The 13984-nt window shown below is 41.4% G+C and overlaps 1 non-coding gene and 2 pseudogenes across 1 annotated transcript; all 3 read right to left on the bottom strand.

Moving 5' to 3' along the window:
• Positions 1-4261: 4261 nt before the first annotated feature.
• LOC142677595 (U2 spliceosomal RNA) lies at positions 4262-4469 on the bottom strand (annotated as a pseudogene).
• Positions 4470-5879: 1410 nt separating this feature from the next.
• On the bottom strand, positions 5880-5990 carry LOC142677617 (U2 spliceosomal RNA; annotated as a pseudogene).
• A 7183-nt stretch (positions 5991-13173) lies between these two features.
• Positions 13174-13364, bottom strand: LOC142677360 (U2 spliceosomal RNA). The gene has a single exon (XR_012852387.1). It is a non-coding gene; the product is annotated as a U2 spliceosomal RNA (small nuclear RNA).
• Positions 13365-13984: the final 620 nt, after the last annotated feature.

The raw sequence follows: 13984 nt of genomic DNA on the forward strand, positions 1-13984 counted from the left end.
CTTCTTCTTGAAATGTAGGGACCACAGTACATTCCATCACATCCATCTAGTGTACACAGGTAGGTCCATTGTGATGGGCGGGCGGGCGGGCGGGCTGGCTGCTTTAATGGCTGTTTGCTGTTCCCCTACTCCACTCCACTATTTGACTATGGTGCTGCATCAATCAGTGGCTGGCTCAGGTGCAGCTCTTTAACCTACCTAGGAGGGAGGGCGGAGAGAAGACAAGGAAGGTGAATGCTAGAGAAAGGTAGAAAAAACACAAAGCGCACAATAGTGCATGACACTGTGATGGTACATGTGTGAACAAGGTGTTAGATAGTGCTCACCTGGTGCAGTTATGCTGGGAGCATAACATCCAGTGTAGTAAATTCCAGACAGGTAGCCTCCACGATGTATTGGAGGCAGGATCCAATTGCAGCATAGAACCCGATTTGAGAACTTGGAAAGCAAAGTCTCAATAATGAATGGAGGGATAAAAGCAAAAATGCAAAAAACGGGCGTTTTCCATGCGCTACTGATCAGTATGGTTACCCATACACGTAAAACCAAAATCCTCAAAGATACCAATGTGGTCGGTATTATAGGGATTTTATTGGTACAATGGTAAATATAAAACACAACTGTTTAACAGTGAACAGTTTCGAAACCGAACCGGTTTCTTCCTCAGGTAGTATATAAATAGATGGGTGGGGTGCCAGTTAAATAACCTAGTGAAAGGTCAGTTAGAGGCAAGAACTACCGGGTCGGTTCAGAGATAAAAGACCAACCCAAATTACATAACATACATATAATCACAACTGATAAAACAAAGATAAAAAATATATATATATGAAACATATATGTATATATATGTCCAATGAAAAACAATTATTTATAATAGTTAGAAGTTGTCTGGTTGGTAAAGACATACTATATTAACGTAATTGAACATATATATATACAAAATATATACAAAATTCTGCACATATATAATTACATTGTCTAAAAATATAATTTAATAGTGGATTAAAAACGAATTATTTAAAAAGGAAAATATGTTATAAAATATTTTTAAAATATATTGATTAAAAATGAGAAAAAAAGTAAAAAATGCACTACCATTTCATTCTATTTTTCAATTTTGCTATATAATTTCGTAAATATTCAGCCAAAGTCATTTTTATACAAGTTCTATGTGTGTACATATATATATATACCTTTTTATATATTCTTTAAATTATGATCTCTGTGATTTCATTTAAACCTTCAGGTTTTAGGGTCTTTAATTTATATATCCAATAGATTTCCCTCTTGCACAGTAAATCGTATCTATCCGCTCGACTTTCATTTATCTGTTCAATCGGTGTAATATTAAAACATCTAAAATCATTATTATGAAACAGAGTACAGTGTTTAGAGATACTGTGCAAAAGGAATTTTTTCTTGCAGTTAGAACGATGTTTATTTAGTCGACAGTGTAGAAATTGGATGGTTCTTCCCACATATTGGAGACCGCAAATACAGTCAATCAGGTATATAACATAGTTAGACTGGCAATTTAGCTGTATTTCAATTTGAAACTCATTTTTTGTTTGGTTTGATCTAAAAATGTCTGTGGTACGTATACTAGAACAGCATAAACAGTTCTTTTTTTTGCATTTAGAACTACCCTTTGTGTGTGAATTAGGGCACATAGTATTTTGTTGTTGCGTCTGTTGTCTTCCATGAAAATTAATCCTACTCGGTGCTAAAATATTTTTCATAGTTCTAGCTCTCTTAAAAGTTATCATAGGTTTCGTAGGTAAACTATTTTTTAAAAAAGGATCAATCTGTAAAATGTGCCAATGTTTATTCATGATGTTTTTGATGTTTTTATGTGCAGCATTATATTTAGTAATGAAATTGAAGGAGAAAAATTTTTTTGTTGGTTGTTCATCCTTCTCTTTTTTTGTGTCTATTGTATCACTCAATTCGATACCATTTGATGGTTTGTCCTTAGTGGGTAGGCAATCCTTTTGGCTTAAAATCACTGTTTTTTTGTATGCATCAGAGAGGAGTTTTTTTGGATAATTTTTCTCCTTAAATCTCCTTAATAAAATACGGCTTTGATCATTAAAATCTTTATTCAGTGTACAGTTTTTCCTAATTCTTTTATACTGACTGTATGGGATGTTTTTTAGCCACTTATGATAGTGACTACTCTTGTAGTCCAAATAGCTATTGCTATCCACTTTTTTGAAGTGTGTACGGGTAATAATTTTACTCGTGGTCTTGACTATTGTTAAATCCAAAAAATCAATTTCAATTGGTTGTATGTTGAAAGTGAAATTCATCCCCCAGGTGTTATTATTTAATGTCTGACAGAACTCTGTCGCTGTAATAAAATCACCTTCCCAGACTAGGAACAGATCATCAATGAATCTTCTAAATAATAAAATATTACTATTTGCCCATGGATGTTGCCAGATATATTCTTCCTCAAACATTCCCATGAAGATGTTCGCATAACTAGGAGCTACCCTTGTCCCCATTGCTGTGCCTCTTACTTGATGGTACAATTTCTGATCAAATGAAAAAACATTATTCTTTAGGATAAATTCCATGCTATTGCAAAGAAAGTTAGTTTGTATAGGTAATAATTCAGTATCCCTCTCCAGTCTTGTTTTCAATTTTTCCAGACCTAATGTGTGTTCGATATTACTATAGAGTGCGGTCACATCTAAAGTAATAAATAATAGGTTTTCTCTCATTGGAACTTTGTTGAGATCCCCAATTAATTGCGTAGAGTCTTTTAAAAAACTTGGGAATTCTAACACATATTTTTGTAAGAATACATCTAAGTAGTGTGAAAGATGACAAGTGGGAGATTGCATACCCGATATAATTGGTCTCCCTGGGGGATTAATTAGGTTTTTATGTATTTTTGGGAGATGATAATAAAAAGGCATATTGATATTCTCCGGAATCAAGTAATTTTTTTCTTTTTTATTCAGAATATTATTAGAAAAAGCTTGATTAACCATGGTTTTAAGGTCTTCAATGATTGTCAGTAATGGGTTAACTGTAAGATTCCTATAGTAATTCTCATCTGATAAGATTCTACGTGCTTCTTCATGATAATCTGTAATATTTTGAATTACTGTCCCCCCTCCCTTATCTGCTGATCTGATAACAATTTGATTATTGTTTTTTAAGTTTTTTAGGGCTGTTTTTTCTTTATAAGTAAGATTATTTTTTCCACGAATTTTGTATGAATCTAGCTCCTCTAGATCTTTGAGGACTAGATGATGAAAAGTGTTAATAAAGTTTCCTTGGTTTCCCACAGGATAAAACTTAGATACCGGTTTTAGTTCTGTATGCCTAAATATATCCGATATTTCTGTATCTAACATTGTGTTTGTGTTTTCCACAATGTCAGAATCAGTGGGATTATTTTTAATCAATATATTTTAAAAATATTTTATAACATATTTTCCTTTTTAAATAATTCGTTTTTAATCCACTATTAAATTATATTTTTAGACAATGTAATTATATATGTGCAGAATTTTGTATATATTTTGTATATATATATGTTCAATTACGTTAATATAGTATGTCTTTACCAACCAGACAACTTCTAACTATTATAAATAATTGTTTTTCATTGGACATATATATACATATATGTTTCATATATATATATTTTTTATCTTTGTTTTATCAGTTGTGATTATATGTATGTTATGTAATTTGGGTTGGTCTTTTATCTCTGAACCGACCCGGTAGTTCTTGCCTCTAACTGACCTTTCACTAGGTTATTTAACTGGCACCCCACCCATCTATTTATATACTACCTGAGGAAGAAACCGGTTCGGTTTCGAAACTGTTCACTGTTAAACAGTTGTGTTTTATATTTACCATTGTACCAATAAAATCCCTATAATACCGACCACATTGGTATCTTTGAGGATTTTGGTTTTACGTGTATGGGTAACCATACTGATCAGTAGCGCATGGAAAACGCCCGTTTTTTGCATTTTTGCTTTTATCCCTCCAAGGAAGGTGAATGAGCTGTTCCAATGTGAAATGCCAGAAACACAGACGACACAAAACAAGAGGTGGCAATGTATTAATTAATTGCATTTAATAAATTAGCTCATTATCACACATGACTGTACAAATGCATTGTCCAACAGGTGTTGAAATAATGGGATTAAAAGGGGAGATCCCATCCGAAAGACAAAAACAATGGCAAACACAAAAAGCACTTTTGGAATCTGATTTTAGTAAACACATAAGGAAAGGGTGCACCGGTCCTGGAAATACTGCAATACCAGGTCAATGCGTGGAGTGGACAGAGCAAGCTCTATTTCCATCTCCCTGTTCTAAAAATCCATTTAATATATGGTCCCCAGATAGGGGACGTATCAGATATTAAACTGATAAGAACAGATTTTTTTTTTTTTTTTTTTTTTAACCACTCAGATCCGTCTCGAGTTAAATTTTAAACTTCAAATTTAAAGACTTGATCATCATTATGAAAAAACCAAATATAATTTTAATTTCTCTCTCTTTTTTTTTTTTTTTTAAAGTAAAATTAATAAAACAAACCGTTTCTTAAAGCGATTACACCAAGCATATCCACAAGATGTTCTCGAAGATCTTGACCGTCCCATTCCAAATTTACAATACATGCCAACCAGGTTGGCACTTCATATCTCTCCAGAAAATCCGGTACACTCCCTCTCAAACAGGTTCGTACCCGCCTCCGAACCTTCTCAAAATTAATTTTATCTCTTAATCCCTCCACGTCTTTTACTAGTTTGTCTCTTTCTGCTCTATCTTCATCTGAAACTACATTTTGTTCCACAATTTTTCTCCTTTTTGTTTCATCACTTTTTCCAACTTCAACACTTTTCCCCGCTCCTCCCTTTTTCTGTGGCTTATCCTCTTTTTGTGGGGTAACTTTCTCTTCCTTTCTGTTAACTATCACTTCCTTTCTTTTAACTGTCTTCTTACTCTCCTCCTTTGCTTCACTTATACTTTTTTTTGGACAATTTTTAAACACATGCCCTTCTTCTCTACACATGTTACACACTTTGCCCTTCTCACAATCATTATACTTATGACCTTCCTTAAAACATTTTGTACAAATTATTTTTCCACAATTCTCCTTCTCATGCCCATACTCTTTACAATTGTGGCAAAAAATCCCCATTCCAAAGAAATACAGATTCCCACTTGCACTGCCAATTTTAAAGCGTGCTGGAGGAAGCAATAAGTTTCCAGCCTCTCCAACTGCCTTAAACTTACACAGGAATTTCCATTTACCTGTCCAGAATCCAAACGGATTAAAGACCTTACCCTTCTCCACCACTTCCTCACAGAACTTAGTGAGAAACCACATAATGTCATCCTTATTTACATAAGGTGAAAACATTTTGACAATCACCAACTTTTTACTTGGAACAAAGTGTGGTGTTACTGTCACACCAACCAGTCTTGGATCCTGCTTCTTCTCCTTCAAAGTGTCCAGAAATTTCAAATAAATGTCCTCCGTATGAAAGGTGACGTCGAAACATCCTCTTCTTGGATAGTCCATTACAGACAAAATCCATTGTCTCTCCAACTGGAAAAGACCAAGCAACAGTACCTTAGTTAGGAATTCCAAGTCCTTGCCTTGTCCTCCAGATTCCTCCATAGAGAAGCGAACCGCATTCCGAGTCCGCATGTAGTCAGGAATTTCCTCCATCCTGCCGCAATAGAAGCCAACGATCCAACGAAAATCCAACGAAATCCAAACGAAATCCAAAGATAATACCTTCAGCACCTAAATGCCAGGCAAGTGATCGCTCCCCGTTGCCCTGGACTAATCCTCCTCCCCAATAGCAACAGAGGGGTGAAGTCTCTCCTAAGAGAAACGATCCCCCCAGGCCAAGGAAAAGGGTACCAGGGCACCTCCTGACCAAGAAACAAGGCAATACCCTAAAGTACTACACTTGATCTTAGCCAAAAGGCCGAGAAGCGATAACCCGAACGGGCCGCGCGTTGACCGAGCCTGCCCAATACTGCTGTTCACCCCTTGCAGCGATTCAGCCTACTCCTAGGCAATTCCATGGGGCCCTGCAGGCTCACACACACTCACAGCTACTAAGCGGGAGGTGAATAAAGGCCGGAGAGGAAGCAAGACAGGATTTGCTTCTTTTGCTTGCACCACAATGCAGTGCTGAAAGAGGAGGAATCGACATAAAAACGCCTTCCTGGCAACGCCCAAATGCCCTCCTGCCGTGCAAACACTGGCAGCAGCAGCAGCAGCAGCAGCAGTAAGTGCATGCCCACTGCCACCCCTTCTGTTCTGTCCTCGCCAGCTAGTCCAGTTATTTACGTAATAATACCTTTTTTTTGTGTATGATTACCAGTACAGATATTGCAATTGCCTATTCTTGTACCCCATCTATATTGTATTGTATGGTTATAGCACCATCTACTGGTGGTTTTGTGTATTCCTAGATTGTAGTTCTCTATGTATTATGGGAAAGCACCTGAGGCATTGTGGGTTATTTCCTGTTCCTGTTTGTGTATGAGTAGCAGCCATTTTCCTCATCATGCCAGTGTGAGGGGCCACTCTCCATTTCTACCTCAAGTTCAGTGCCAACAGCCTGTTCTAAGCATAGTCGGTAAGATCCATATCTATATGTTATAATCCTGTGGTTCACTGTATGTTTTGCTGTATCAGATATCACATTGTCAGCTTGCAGTATTACCTCATGTTATATTGTGTATGTATAGCAGATTATCTGTATCCTATGCACTGTACAGTTGATATATTCTGAATACTACTGTTATTTCATCCTATAGTTTCACCTTTCCTGTCTACCAGCAATAAAGAGAAAGATTTCACAGTTTCACAGCCTTTTTCTTAAGAAGACAGGGGGTTTAGCTACATGTCAGATTACACACCGTGCTAACGTGTATGAGGACAGAATAGTGAAACGACTGCTGAGAACAAGCTCAGAAGATCAGACCATAGGGTGCCCGCCATTATCCACGCAGAGCCTGCATACGGATATCGCAGCAACCTCCTAACGGTCGCATCATGTCTCAAAGTCGAGCATCTTCGGTCAAGACAAGGTCCCTTAGAAGTGGCTCTAGCAGGACATCGATCAGAGAAGCTGCCGCCATTGCCCGCGCAAAAGCTGAAGCGGCAAAAGCGAAAGCCAGCTTCGCAGAACAGGAAATACAGATAAAGCTAGAGAAAGCGCGCCTTGAAGCAACTCTAGAGAAACTCACTGTTGAGAAAGAGACAGCGGCTGCCATAGCAGAAGCAGAATTTCTAGAAGCAGTAGAACTTCCAGAAATAGAGAATCGTCGCGACGTTCTCCAGCCGGAACTTGAACACCAAGATCCAGAACAGCGTACCTTACAATACGTCTATCAACATTCCAAGTCAGAATACGATACCGACTTCCAACTCAACACAAAGGGTTTTATTAACAAGCCAATCCACCCTGATTATTCAGACCGCCAGAAAGTTGACTATCAGTCTCCTTACTGCAAACAAGACAAGACACATCAAAGGGAAACCGGCTACAACAACTTCTCTTCAGAGCAGAATATCAAAAACCCGCTCCAGCTAAGAGAGACGCCCTTCGCTTCAGAGCGGTACTACGCAGGTTGTAATAAATCAGAGACTCCCAACAGGTATGGTCACACACCACACATGCACTCTGACAACACACCAGTAGTCGGATCTAATGTTAATCAAGCCACAATGGACTTTGCCAGATTCCTTGTTCGACGTGAGCTGGTCACCAAGGGACTTGTAAAGTTCAGCGATCGCGCTGAAAACTACAGAGCTTGGCGAGCTTCCTTCCAAAATGCCACCAGAGACTTAGATCTATCATGTAGTGAGGAACTGGATCTCCTGGTAAAGTGGCTAGGAAGTGAGTTCGCCGAACACGCTAAAAGAATCAGAGATATCAATGTCAATTATCCAGATGTTGGTCTTAAAAGGGTCTGGGACAGACTTGAAGAGTGCTATGGCTCGGCCGAAGTCATAGAAAGTGCCTTATTCAAGAGAATTGAGGACTTTCCTAAAATAGCAAACAAAGGCTATACAAAGCTTAGGGAGTTAAGTGATCTGTTAATGGAGTTGTGTGTAGCAAAGGCAGAAGGGGATCTGGTAGGATTGACATTCCTTGACACTGCAAGAGGTGTGAACCCCATAGTTCAGAAGCTCCCATACAACCTGCAAGAGAAATGGGTTATGCATGGTTCTAGATATAAACAGACTTACAATGTACTATTTCCTCCATTTAATGTGTTTGTAGATTTTGTCTCTGAACAAGCTAAAATTAGAAATGATCCTAGCTTTGATTTCACGCTGTCATGTGCCGCCACCCCTGTTAGTAAACCTCGTAGAGCAATGGTGGAGGTCCACAAAATTAACGTTTCCTCCACAGGTTCAGTCCATAAAGAGTTCAGCTCCCGTCAAGGAGACAAACCCAAAGACCCGAGCAGACAGTGTCCCTTACACAGGAAGCCACATTCCCTACTTAGGTGCAGAACCTTCAGGGAAAAGTCATTAGAGGACCGCAAGGCCTTCCTTAAGGAAAACAACATCTGCTTCAAATGCTGTTCTTCAACATCACACTTCGCCAGAGATTGCGAGGTTCGTGCAAAGTGTATCGAATGTGGTAGCACAGAACATAACACAGCTCTACACCCTGGAGCACCATCGTGGACTTCGCCCCAAGACCAATAGCATAGCGGGGAGCTGAAGGACACAAGTACTGACACTCCAGCGGTTACTTCTAAATGCACAGAGGTTTGTAGAGGCCTCATAGGAGGAAGGTCCTGCTCAAAAATCTCCCTAGTGAGGATTTACCCAGCAGACGACCGGGACAAAGCCATCAAAGTATATGCTATTCTAGACGATCAAAGCAACAAGTCGTTAGCCAAGTCTGCCTTCTTTGATAGCTTTAACGTCAGAGGCCCTGGCGCCCCCTACTCTCTAAAAACTTGTGCCGGTACTGTAGAGACAGCTGGAAGGAGGGCAAGCGGCTATGTAGTCGAGTCTATAAATGGCCAAGTGTGTCTGCCCTTACCAACCATACTGGAGTGTAACCAAATTCCTGATAACAGGTCTGAGATACCTACGCCGGAAGTAGCAGCGCACCAACCTCACCTGAAGCGTATAGAACACTTGATCCCGAAACTTGATCCAGAGGCTCAGATAGTCTTGCTCCTTGGGAGAGATATTCTTCGAGTCCACAAGGTTAGGCAACAGATCAATGGCCCTCACAACGCTCCATATGCACAGAGACTCGACCTAGGATGGGTCGTCATAGGAGAGGTCTGTTTGGGAGGTGTACACAAACCGACAACTGTCAACAGCATGCTTACCAGTACACTGGAGAATGGACGCCCATCTCTCCTCCGACCATGTGAAAATCATTTCTTCATAAAGGAACTGCCACACAGCACTTCATCATCAAGTATCCTTGTAGGCTCTGCCTACGATGACTACATCTGGGACGGCAACCAAGATCACCTAGGGTGCACAGTCTTCCGCCAGACAAAGGAGGACAATCGTATGGCAATGTCATTCGAAGATAGACTGTTCCTAGACATAATGGAGCAGGGAATGGTGCAGAACGAAATGAAGAGCTGGGTTGCACCTCTACCATTTAGGCCTCAAAGACAACGCTTACCTAACAACAGAGAACAGGTTTACAAACGTTTCGTCTCTCTCAGACATAGCCTGCAAAGAAAACCAGAGATGAGAGACCACTTCTTTACCTTCATGGAAAAGATATTCCAGAACGGCCATGCGGAGTTAGCACCTATACTTCCAGACTCTGAAGAGCGCTGGTACCTGCCCCTGTTTGGAGTGTATCACCCGAAGAAACCAGGTCAGATCAGAGTAGTATTTGACTCAAGTGCCAAGTATGAAGGTGTCTCGTTGAATGACGTCCTGATGTCAGGCCCGGATCTAAACAACAAGCTCTTGGGAGTACTTCTACGCTTTCGCAAAGACTCTGTTGCATTCACGGCTGATATCCAACAGATGTTCCATTGCTTCCTCGTCAAAAAAGAACACAGGAATTTCTTGAGATTCCTTTGGTACAAGGATAACGATCCCTCTAAAGATGTTACCGAGTATCGAATGAAGGTACACATCTTCGGTAATAGTCCTTCCCCTGCAGTCGCCATCTATGGGCTGAGGCGTGCGGCTCAAGATGTCGAAACGAAGTACGGAACGGATGTCAGACGCTTCGTAGAAAAGGATTTCTATGTGGACGACTGTTTGAAATCAATGCCCACAAATGAAACCGCAATTTGTCTTCTGAAGAGAGCCCAGGAAATGCTCGCTCTATCTAACCTGAGGTTACACAAGATCGCTTCTAACAGCCAGAAAGTGATGGAAGCCTTTCCTACTCATGACCACTCAAGTGACTTAAAGGATTTAGATCTAGGCATCGACTCCCCTCCCATACATCGGAGCCTTGGCCTACTCTGGGACCTAAAAGCTGATACCTTCACCTTCCAGGCCAGCAGAGAAGAAAAACCCTTCACTCGCAGAGGAGTACTGTCGGCCATAAGCAGTTTATACGACCCACTGGGATTTGCAGCTCCTGTAACCATCGAAGGTAAAGCTATGTTGAGAGACTACACCAGGGAAGTGTCGAACTGGGATGCTCCTCTTCCGATGAAGGAAAGAGCCACATGGACGGCTTGGAGAAATTCCCTCACAGCCTTATCTGGTCTTCACATACCACGCCCGTATGCTTCTGTACCAACTACCAAGGTTGACACACAAAGACTTTGTGTTTTCTGCGACGCTTCAGTCAAAGGGATTGCTGCTGTAGCTTACTTAAAGACGATAGATACCAGCGGACAATGCCACGTAGGGTTCGTCATGAGCAGAGCAAAACTAGCGCCACTTCTTGAACACACAATACCACGCCTGGAACTTTGCGCCGCGGTGTTAGCAGTGGAGTTAGCCGAACTCATCACTACGGAATTGAACATGGAGATTAAAGATGCTGAGTTTTACACTGACAGCAAGATAGTACTAGGATACATCTGTAACTTAACTAGACGCTTCTATGTCTACGTAAGCAACAGAGTGCTAAGGATTAGAAGATCTACCTCTCCCGAACAATGGCATTACGTACCTACGCATCTCAATCCTGCAGACCAAGCAACCAGATCCGTTGCCGCTAACCGTCTGAAAGACACAATCTGGTTTACAGGCCCTACCTTCTTGTATAGACCGATGCCCAGCACAGCAGAAACCGCCATGTTTGAACTAGTGGACCCACATGCAGATGTTGAGATACGCCCTCTGGTATCTGCGTTGCATACGGAGACTGTGGACAGCCACCTGAAATTTCATCGATTCAGTATATTCCCTACTTGGAGATCACTTGTCCGTGCAATCACCTTCTTGACTCACATGGCTCGGTCGTACAAGATAATCTCGTCAGCAGATAAAAGGTACTGTAAAGGCTGGCATCGTTGTAAACATGTCTACACGGCTCTCGATCTGGAACAGGCAAAAAATGTTTTCATCCAACTAACCCAATAGTGACGTCGGCTGACGTCAAGCGGGGAGTGTTCTGTCCTCGCCAGCTAGTCCAGTTATTTACGTAATAATACCTTTTTTTTGTGTATGATTACCAGTACAGATATTGCAATTGCCTATTCTTGTACCCCATCTATATTGTATTGTATGGTTATAGCACCATCTACTGGTGGTTTTGTGTATTCCTAGATTGTAGTTCTCTATGTATTATGGGAAAGCACCTGAGGCATTGTGGGTTATTTCCTGTTCCTGTTTGTGTATGAGTAGCAGCCATTTTCCTCATCATGCCAGTGTGAGGGGCCACTCTCCATTTCTACCTCAAGTTCAGTGCCAACAGCCTGTTCTAAGCATAGTCGGTAAGATCCATATCTATATGTTATAATCCTGTGGTTCACTGTATGTTTTGCTGTATCAGATATCACATTGTCAGCTTGCAGTATTACCTCATGTTATATTGTGTATGTATAGCAGATTATCTGTATCCTATGCACTGTACAGTTGATATATTCTGAATACTACTTTTATTTCATCCTATAGTTTCACCTTTCCTGTCTACCAGCAATAAAGAGAAAGATTTCACAGTTTCACAGCCTTTTTCTTAAGAAGACAGGGGGTTTAGCTACATGTCAGATTACACACCGTGCTAACGTGTATGAGGACAGAATACCTTCTCCTTTCACACCTTGTATCAGCTTTAATCCAGTCCAGTGCTGCCTGCTGAGCAGCACTGACCAACACTGCCTGGGCCCAGGCTTTTATCTCTGAGGCCCCATTATGATGTCAGAAAGCTGGCTCTGGCTCCTGAGGTCTCCACTATGACACGTGCAAAGTTCCGTCTGAACTTTATATAAGACGGTGCGGCTCAGTCAGTCACTCAGTGTTGCCTGAGAGGGCAACACTGCAACAGCCGGCCCCCAGGCTGTCTTTTTTTCGCACAGCTAGTTGCCTCCAGGAGGCCACAAGAGGGAGACAAGGGACTGCAAAATGGAAAATAGGCATCCACCAACTTTACAGACAACTTGTTCTCGTTGCTCCTACAACCTCCATCCTTGCACAGTTTGTTATTCTTCCAGGTAACATAGTAACAAATCCAAATTGCTGCTCTCTTTGTAGGCAAGCAAGGGTTTGTTGCAACTGCAATTCTTACTTCTTCTTGAAATGTAGGGACCACAGTACATTCCATCACATCCATCTAGTGTACACAGGTAGGTCCATTGTGACGGGCGGGCGGGCGGGCGGGCTGGCTGCTTTAATGGCTGTTTGCTGTTCCCCTACTCCACTCCACTATTTGACTATGGTGCTGCATCAATCAGTGGCTGGCTCAGGCGCAGCTCTTTAACCTACCTAGGAGGGAGGGCGGAGAGAAGACAAGGAAGGTGAATGAGCTGTTCCAATGTGAAATGCCGGAAACACAGAAACACAGACGACACAAAACAAGAGGTGGCAATGTATTAATTAATTGCATTTAATAAATTAGCTCATTATCACACATGACTGTACAAATGCATTGTCCAACAGGTGTTGAAATAATGGGATTAAAAGGGGAGATCCCATCCGAAAGACAAAAACAATGGCAAACACAAAAAGCACTTTTGGAATCTGATTTTAGTAAACACATAAGGAAACGGTGCACCGGTCCTGGAAATACTGCAATACCAGGTCAATGCGTGGAGTGGACAGAGCAAGCTCTATTTCCATCTCCCTGTTCTAAAAATCCATTTAATATATGGTCCCCTGATAGGGGACGTATCAGATATTAAACTGATAAGAACAGATACTACACTTGATCTTAGCCAAAAGGCCGAGAAGCGATAACCCGAACGTGCCGCGCGTTTTGCTTCTTTTGCTTGCACCACAATGCAGTGCTGAAAGAGGAGGAATCGACATAAAAACGCCTTCCTGGCAACGCCCAAATGCCCTCCTGCCGTGCAAACACTGGCAGCAGCAGCAGCAGCAGCAGTAAGTGCATGCCCACTGCCACCCCTTCTCCTTTCACACCTTGTATCAGCTTTAATCCAGTCCAGTGCTGCCTGCTGAGCAGCACTGACCAACACTGCCTGGGCCCAGGCTTTTATCTCTGAGGCCCCATTATGATGTCAGAAAGCTGGCTCTGGCTCCTGAGGTCTCCACTATGACACGTGCAAAGTTCCGTCTGAACTTTATATAAGACGGTGCGGCTCAGTCAGTCACTCAGTGTTGCCTGAGAGGGCAACACTGGAACAGCCGGCCCCCAGGCTGTCTTTTTTTTGCACAGCTAGTTGCCTCCAGGAGGCCACAAGAGGGAGACAAGGGACTGCAAAATGGAAAATAGGCATCCACCAACTTTACAGACAACTTGTTCTCCTTGCTCCTACAACCTCCATCCTTGCACAGTTTGTTATTCTTCCAGGTAACATAGTAACAAATCCAAATTGCTGCTCTCTTTGTAGGCAA

Source organism: Rhinoderma darwinii (assembly GCF_050947455.1).
Source record: "Rhinoderma darwinii isolate aRhiDar2 chromosome 2 unlocalized genomic scaffold, aRhiDar2.hap1 SUPER_2_unloc_31, whole genome shotgun sequence".
Classification (NCBI taxonomy): domain Eukaryota; kingdom Metazoa; phylum Chordata; class Amphibia; order Anura; family Rhinodermatidae; genus Rhinoderma; species Rhinoderma darwinii.